At 43.5% G+C, this 7,014-nt stretch overlaps 1 protein-coding gene across 2 annotated transcripts in view; it reads left to right on the top strand.

The window, feature by feature from the left end:
* The first annotated feature begins 439 nt into the window (after positions 1-439).
* Positions 440-7,014, top strand: part of BRD4 (bromodomain containing 4) — an 83,315-nt gene continuing 76,740 nt past the window's right edge. Inside the window, exon 1 of one of the 2 annotated variants that reach the window (XM_045853242.1) lies at positions 440-2,847. The gene's annotated coding sequence lies outside the window, so the exon portion shown is untranslated. The remainder of the gene's footprint in view (positions 2,848-7,014) is intronic. The other variant, XM_045853243.1, reaches the window with a different exon arrangement.

Below are 7,014 nucleotides of genomic sequence, written 5' to 3'. Positions count from 1 at the left end.
TATGCATCCTGTCTGTCCCAGCTGCCCTTCTCTGCCCCTCCTACTGGTCTGGATGAATGTTTCTTCTTTAATTCCTTGGTTGTCTAACTTCCATACAGTTCAATTTTCTGGCAGTTCTGGTTGTTTTTATATTTAAATTGGTTGTTATACTTCTTTAGGCTGTGTGAGGAGGTGAAGCATATCTACCTATGCCTCCATCTTGGTCAGAAGCCTGATCCCTTTGTTTTATAACAACACAACTATTTCTATATGTAGACACATATTACTGCATAAAATAAAAAGTCTAGACCAGTGTTGGCCAATAGAAATATGACTATATTGCTAACCATATATGTAATGTTACATTTTCTAGTAACAACATTAAAAAAGTAGAAACAGGTTAAAATGAAATTTAATTATGTTTTATTTAACCCACTGTATAAACTTATTTCAATATGTAATCAATGTAAAAAGGTAATGAGGTATTTTACACATTTCTTCTTACTAAGTCTTTGAAATACAATTTGTATTTTATACTTGGCAGTACATCTTAATTTGGGCTACCTACATTCAAGCACTCAATAGCCACATGTGGCCAGTGGCTATCAGATAACATGGGTTTAAACACATCAAAGTGGTTACTCTCGTGGGGGAGGGAGAGATATTTTTATCTTTCCTCCATATTCTTTTGTATTGTTCAATTAAAATGGTTTCATGTATTACTTATTAAAATAAATAATACCAGTCAAAATTATATAGCATAATACTTTATATTTCATTCCTTAATATTTTTATTAATCTTTTCTGGGTTTTAGTATTGTAAACATAGTGATAACAAGAGAAAGTAAAAAAGAGCTTATCAAAATGTGAACCATTAAGTAATAAGACTACAAAATGATTCAACTGTATAAACATTTTCTGAGTATGAGCTATCTGTGAGGGGTTAGGCTATACACTATGGAAGACAAAAAGAATGAGATGTTGTCCTAAAAGATTTTTAGAGACAGCTTTTGGAACTGTCTTTACAGCTTCCATATACCCTTCAGGTTGGATTTGATTTCTAGCAATAGCCAAAAGCTCTCCAGTTAAGCCCAGTAAATTTTTATAGTTTTGTTTAAAATGAACTGTGAATGAAGAGTCCAAGGAAAGATTTTATTATGTAACTTGCAAACTGGGAGCTCTATAAATTACTTCCAAAGACATTTACTGTCTGCAGCAACAATAAATTAAGTGGATAATGCAAGACAACTGTGGAAAGAGGCTGCTTAAAATGGATACATTCTGGTTTCCTTTAAAAAAAGTTATTATTCCATATTCACTTAGCCCTGTGTACCTTCCTATTCCTTTTCCATTTCCAACCATCTTCTGCAGATTGCCCAGCATGCAAAGCTAGGAGCCAGAAGATATTCATGAGCTTCAAAATACTGTATTAGCGAATCAGAAGATAGTTTACTAAAAACCAATTACTATTACTGCATTTATTTTTTACACTTAATAGTTTGTTACCTCATGCTTTGCTAAAATAAAGGGTAAACATTAAGTCTTTATCGTGCCCAGGACTCATCAGTGATTTGTGGTTGCTCTTGTTGAAGTGAGCAAACACCCTGGTAGAGACAAAACTACTGACTACTATGCTAGTGTATCAATGTATTCTGAAAGAAAAGGCCATCAAGAAATATTTTAATTACCTATAATTTTTAGAATAACTTGAGTCTGCTCTTTTTAAAAAGTGGGACTAAAAATGCCAAGAGTAAAGATAAGAGCAAAAGGAAAGCGAGGTTACGTTTCTCCTTTGAAAAATTCCACAGCATCGTCATTTTAAGCTGCAAATGACTTAAATCTTAATCTCTTCATTTAATGGAGCTGACTTGTGTGGTTTGAGTCTTAAGGACCAGAAGGAGGTCAGCTGAGGGACAAATGGAGGGAGAGTGCCCTAGGCCCGAGTCCAGCACCTTCCAGTCTTTACATCTCAGCAAAAGTAAGGTGTCACTTTGGTATTGGTCATAGCCTCTTCAACTCTTTCTCTCACCCCAGTGCTCGCGCACCCTTCGCACATCTCTCGCCTCAGCGACCCAACACTCGCCAACTCCTCCCACACCTTGCAGGCTCCACTCCGGGGAGAGGCGCTCCCTCACACAGGTGTCTCTCCTCAGCCTCTGCCATAAGTCTTTAGGGTCTCTCCTCACCGTCCTTCCTCTTCGAGGGTCTATCATCAAATATATATTTTTAATTCTGGACGTCTCCCTCTGCCTTCAGATCTTTTTTTCCCTGAAGCGCGCGCAGTCTTCAGTCTCCCCTCGGTCCCCTCCTTCAGTCTGAACTGGGTCTCAGAAATCCTTTCTCTCAGAAATCCTGTCCGCGAGGTCCCTTCATCCTCCTCTCGGGGTCTTCGGAGTCCTCTCCCTTGGTCTTCCGGGCCCCTCAACCAGTCTGCGGGGTCCCCCACCCTTCATCTGAGGAATCCTCTTAATCTGCAGAATACCCTCCAGTCCCGCGTGCATGCAAAGCGTACTTCTCAGAAGCCTAACCTCCGGAGCTCGCGCGCGCCTCCACGGCCTCGGGGGCGCGCACGCCGGGCGGAGGCGACACTAGGCCACGCTCGCAACATGCGCAGTGACGTCAGTGCGCTGGCGGCGGCGGCGGCGGCGGCGGCGGCGGCGGCGGCAGGGCTGTTTGTTCTGCTCTCCCGCAGCCGAGGAGCCGAAGCAGTGGCTGCGACGGTGGCGGCTACCGGCGGTACTCGCCGGCGAGTGGGGCCTGTGAGCGCGGCGGAGCGGCGGGCGCGACAGGCGGGCTCCGACGCCGCATAGCAGCCCAAGGAGGAGGTTGCGGCGGCCGGCGGGGGCGGCGTGCGGCCTAGCGTTTCAGGTGAGGGTAGGTGCCCTTCGGAGCGGCGGGCTGCGCGAGGCGGTCGGCGAGCGCTCCCGGCGCGGCCCGCGTCACCTGCATTGCGTAATGGGACCGGTGCGCCAGCTCCGACGCCATCGGCGCGGCGCGAGGGCGGGGAGGCCGGGGCGACGCGGGCTCAGGCCTGCGGGCCTCCCTTGTCCCCGTGCCACCCGCTCGTCCTGAGGTCGTCTTCGCTGTCGGCATCGGGGCATCGGGCCCCTGGCTTGCCTCGTCGTTGGCACCGACGCCCCCGGGCTCGAGCCGGTCGGCGGGGCGGGGGCGCAGGCGGGGGGCGCGGGCGCCGCGCCGGGGCGGGCGGCCGGGGGCGGGCAGGGGGCGGGCCGAGGCGCCCGGCACTTCCTGCCGCCGCCATTTTGTCAAGTGAGGAGGAGGAGGAGGAAGCGGCCGCTGCTGGGCCCGCGACTCGCCCGACTCGGGTAGGTCCGAGCCCAGCGTGGTGGCCGCGGCGTTGCAGTCTCCGGGGCGGGCTCGGCCTTAGATCGGCTGCTCACGCGGGCGGATGCCAACGCGCTCTTTCCCTGCCCCAGCACCTTGATTCTTCCCGTACTGGGGCAGCACGCCCCCGTCCCCATTTCCTCACCTTCCCGAGTGTCCCCAGAGCTTTGCGGAAAATACGGCTGTTCCCCAGGAACTGGCTGCCGCTGCACGCCTGCCCTGGGGGCGAACCTGGCCCCCTTTACCCAACTACAGCCAGCCTGGCAGCCTCTCGTTGGGCGCTTTGTTTTGCTCGGTCGGTGCTCGCTTGGCGTCCTTGCCTCGGTCTCATCTGTTTGCGGTGTTGGTTGTACAGGGTGGTAGTTGGGGTGGGAATGTGATGGAGGTGTGATTCAGCGAAATAAAATGACCCCCGCCAACGGAAATAGCACAGCTTTACCCGATTGAGACGCCCCCAAGGCCCGGCCTTGGACGAAGATGGGGAAATCCCATTTTGGTGTAGTGGACGGTGTTCGGGCTGTTGGATGAGTCATGTGCTTTTGCTGAGTGGCTGACTGACCTCCCTTTTATCAAGACCAGGCATTGTTTTTTGAAGTGTTTTTATTTAGTTGTTTACTCATTCACTGTTTCGTGCAACCTGGTAGGGTTTTGGTCTTGGTCCTTGGGTTAATTTTTTACCTGTGAATTTGATGCAAGAAGTGACTCCTTGGATAGAGTCTGTGCCTCATGAAAATTGAAGTGTCTTTGCTTACCTTTGAGTGGGTTGTAGCTGTCCGTATACCAAAACCAAGTCTCACTGTATCTCTAAGCCAGAGGCCCTTCGGTGCTATAACAACAGCTGGGAGATTTTCATGAATGAAGCTGTCAAGTTCCTTAAATTGTGAGTCCTTGGAATTGGTAGCCCTTGAAAGTTGCAAAGGAAGCGATATTTTACAGGATTTATGAAGGCGATTTCAATTTCAAGAAGGTTTTGGATGGCACAGTTTTATGACCTTGCCAATAATTTTAATAAAACATTCCTTTCGGCTTAATTTGGCTAGGGAGCATCTTTTCAGCAAGGCATTGTAGATAACCCACCCCTTCTCCCCAAATGCCTCAACGTGGGGCAGATAAAACTCGCAGATGGTTTCCATTGACCTAGTGGAGAAGGAAAAGACTGATCTGAAACCAAATGCATACCCCCGTTGTCCATCCTACCCATTTCCTTGGTAGGAAACATAGTATCTAAGGGCTCAAGCTGTGGAATAAATGTCTTAGACTTTGTTTCCAAAAGTTATCTTTTTGAGCCAGTTGTTGTGATCTTTGTAGTACTACATTGCACTCTTGCTTTTAGATGTAGGGGATATTTTTTGTGTTACACGATTCAGGTTATTGAACGCCTTGAGAGTTACAGATTCTAGAGGGAGATTGGAGTCTTATTTTCTAAAGGGAAAAACCATTTTGGTGATTTGAAAATTCTGGGCTGTTAAGTCTGACAACCCACTGTCGTCTTTCACAATTATATGCATGTAAAGTGTTTGGATTCTTGATTTTGAATAAACTTGTGAAGTAGATAATGTTTGTCTTTGTATTTTGCAAATCTGTAGAAATTGAAAGAAAAGCCTGTCATTGGAAACTGCTACTAACATTTAATAAATTAATGATTTGGGGGGTTTAGAAAAGACTGGACATTTCACATTTGCAAAATGAGGATTGTAGGGATTTCTTGCTGATGCTGACATTTAATTCATAAGACTGGGGTTTATAAAAATAAAATTTTCTTAAATTATTTTCCTTTTACTGGACTCCTAAATTCCATGAAGGCAAGGTTTTGTTTGCTTCACTTTGCCTATTTTTATTCTCTGTTGTATCCTTATTACCTAGAAAAAAGAGCACCTAAAACATTCTTTGAGTGAAAAAATTGGCGAGATAATTGAGCAAGAATTTGGCATGTCCATAGTGGTCACTGTAAATAATTCCTCAAGTGAATAAATACTGTTAACAGCAGACACAATTCATAGTGATTTACAGGGAATGTGAATTTTAACTAGGAACCTTAAGTTCTCTGGAAAAGTCAAGAGTGTGGCATGCAGTTGTTTCTGTGCACTCTCTACTGTGTATTTCCCATTTGGTAGTTTGAAATGTGGTGAGTGGGTTTTGACTGTGGTTCAACCCTGATCTGGAAAAATGTTTTAATAGAGAGATAAAATGCATAATAATAAACAGGTATGGATGGGATTTTTCAATGTGAATCTCATGTTGTCAATAAAAACTTGATATTTAAAAAAAACACATCGAGCACTTTCTTTTTAATATTCTGACTTCGTGTGTATGTGATTGGCCAATCCATTTCAACAGTTTCTGAGCTCTTACTATGTACAAGGGAAGACAAAAAGATAGTAAGATTGTACAATGACGACTTTGGTATGTATGTTCTTTATAGTGTATTCATTGCCCAAGCACTTATTGAATATAAATTATGTCTAACAGCTTTACTTAGGTATAATTTACATATGATACAGTTCACCAATTTAAAGTGTATAATTTAAATCAGTACTTGCCTATTCTGTATATTTCAGAAATCATACAACACATAATTTTTTTGTGTCTGGCTGATTTTACTCAGTATAATGTTTTTCAAGGTTTGTGCTGGAGCATTAATCAGTATCCCTTTTATGTCTGAATGGTATTGTGTTATATGGATATACAACATCTTATCCATTCATCAGTTGGTAGGCATTTGGGTTGTTTCCACTTTTTGGCTATTGTGAATAGTGCTGCTGTGAATGTTCATATTCAAATTTTTGTGTGGACATACCAATTTCTCTTGGATGGTTCCCTAGGAGTGGAATTGTTGGTTCATGGTAACTAAATTTTTGAGGCTACGCAATAACTTTTTTTAATCCTCACCCAAGGACTTTTTTTTTTTTTTTTTCATTGCTGGGAGAGGGAGAGACACGCGTTGATTGGTTGTCAACAGCATTGATTTTCTGGTGCTTTTACAGAGGGGTTAAAACAAAAGCTTAATGGAGTATGATGTGGCCACTTAAAAGTATGAGGAAGTGAAAGTGCAAGGATGTCAGTGTGTTGATATGTAGCACAATCTGCATGGTTTGATTCCTTTTTTTTTAATGGTTCATTGTTAGAGAATGGTTTTAAGTGCTAATAAGGCACATAAAACAGTCTGGAATGTGCACCCCAAATTTGTACTCCTGATACAGTAAAGGGTGTTTTTAAAAGCAATTTTTTAACGTAAATAGTCCTCAGGTGATTAAACTTCATTATATTGCATCCATATTCCCAGCATAAATCATAGGATGTGTCCCATTTTACAGAAATAGATGAAGAATGAGTCCAGTGTCATAGTTTGGGCAAAGCAGCCACCTGTCCCATTCTTGATGAAACTTTGAAGGAGAGTAGCACTGGTTGGTCCACATTTAGAAATGAGATCATAAGGGTTTTTTTCTTTAAACAAAAGTAGTATGTGGTCATTTTAAAGAGTTTGGAAAATACAGAATGTGAAGGTGATGTTAAATGTTATAAAACCTTTTAAATCCATTTTTATTCCAGTCTTTTTACATACGAGTAACAAAATTGGGTTGAACTCTTAAGTTTTCAAAAATACTACATTGTGAGCATCTCCAAAATGATGTTTTAAATAGTTGCCTAATGTTCTAACACATGAACATATTTTAATTTAATTCCGCTAAT

The sequence above is a fragment of the Phyllostomus hastatus genome, unplaced genomic scaffold (genome assembly GCF_019186645.2).
Source record: "Phyllostomus hastatus isolate PE091 unplaced genomic scaffold, TTU_PhHast_1.1 phas_contig_98, whole genome shotgun sequence".
In the NCBI taxonomy this organism is placed as follows: Eukaryota; Metazoa; Chordata; class Mammalia; order Chiroptera; family Phyllostomidae; genus Phyllostomus; species Phyllostomus hastatus.
The sequence above is the reverse complement of the archived record's forward strand: the minus strand, read 5'-3'. Positions and strand labels throughout refer to the sequence as shown.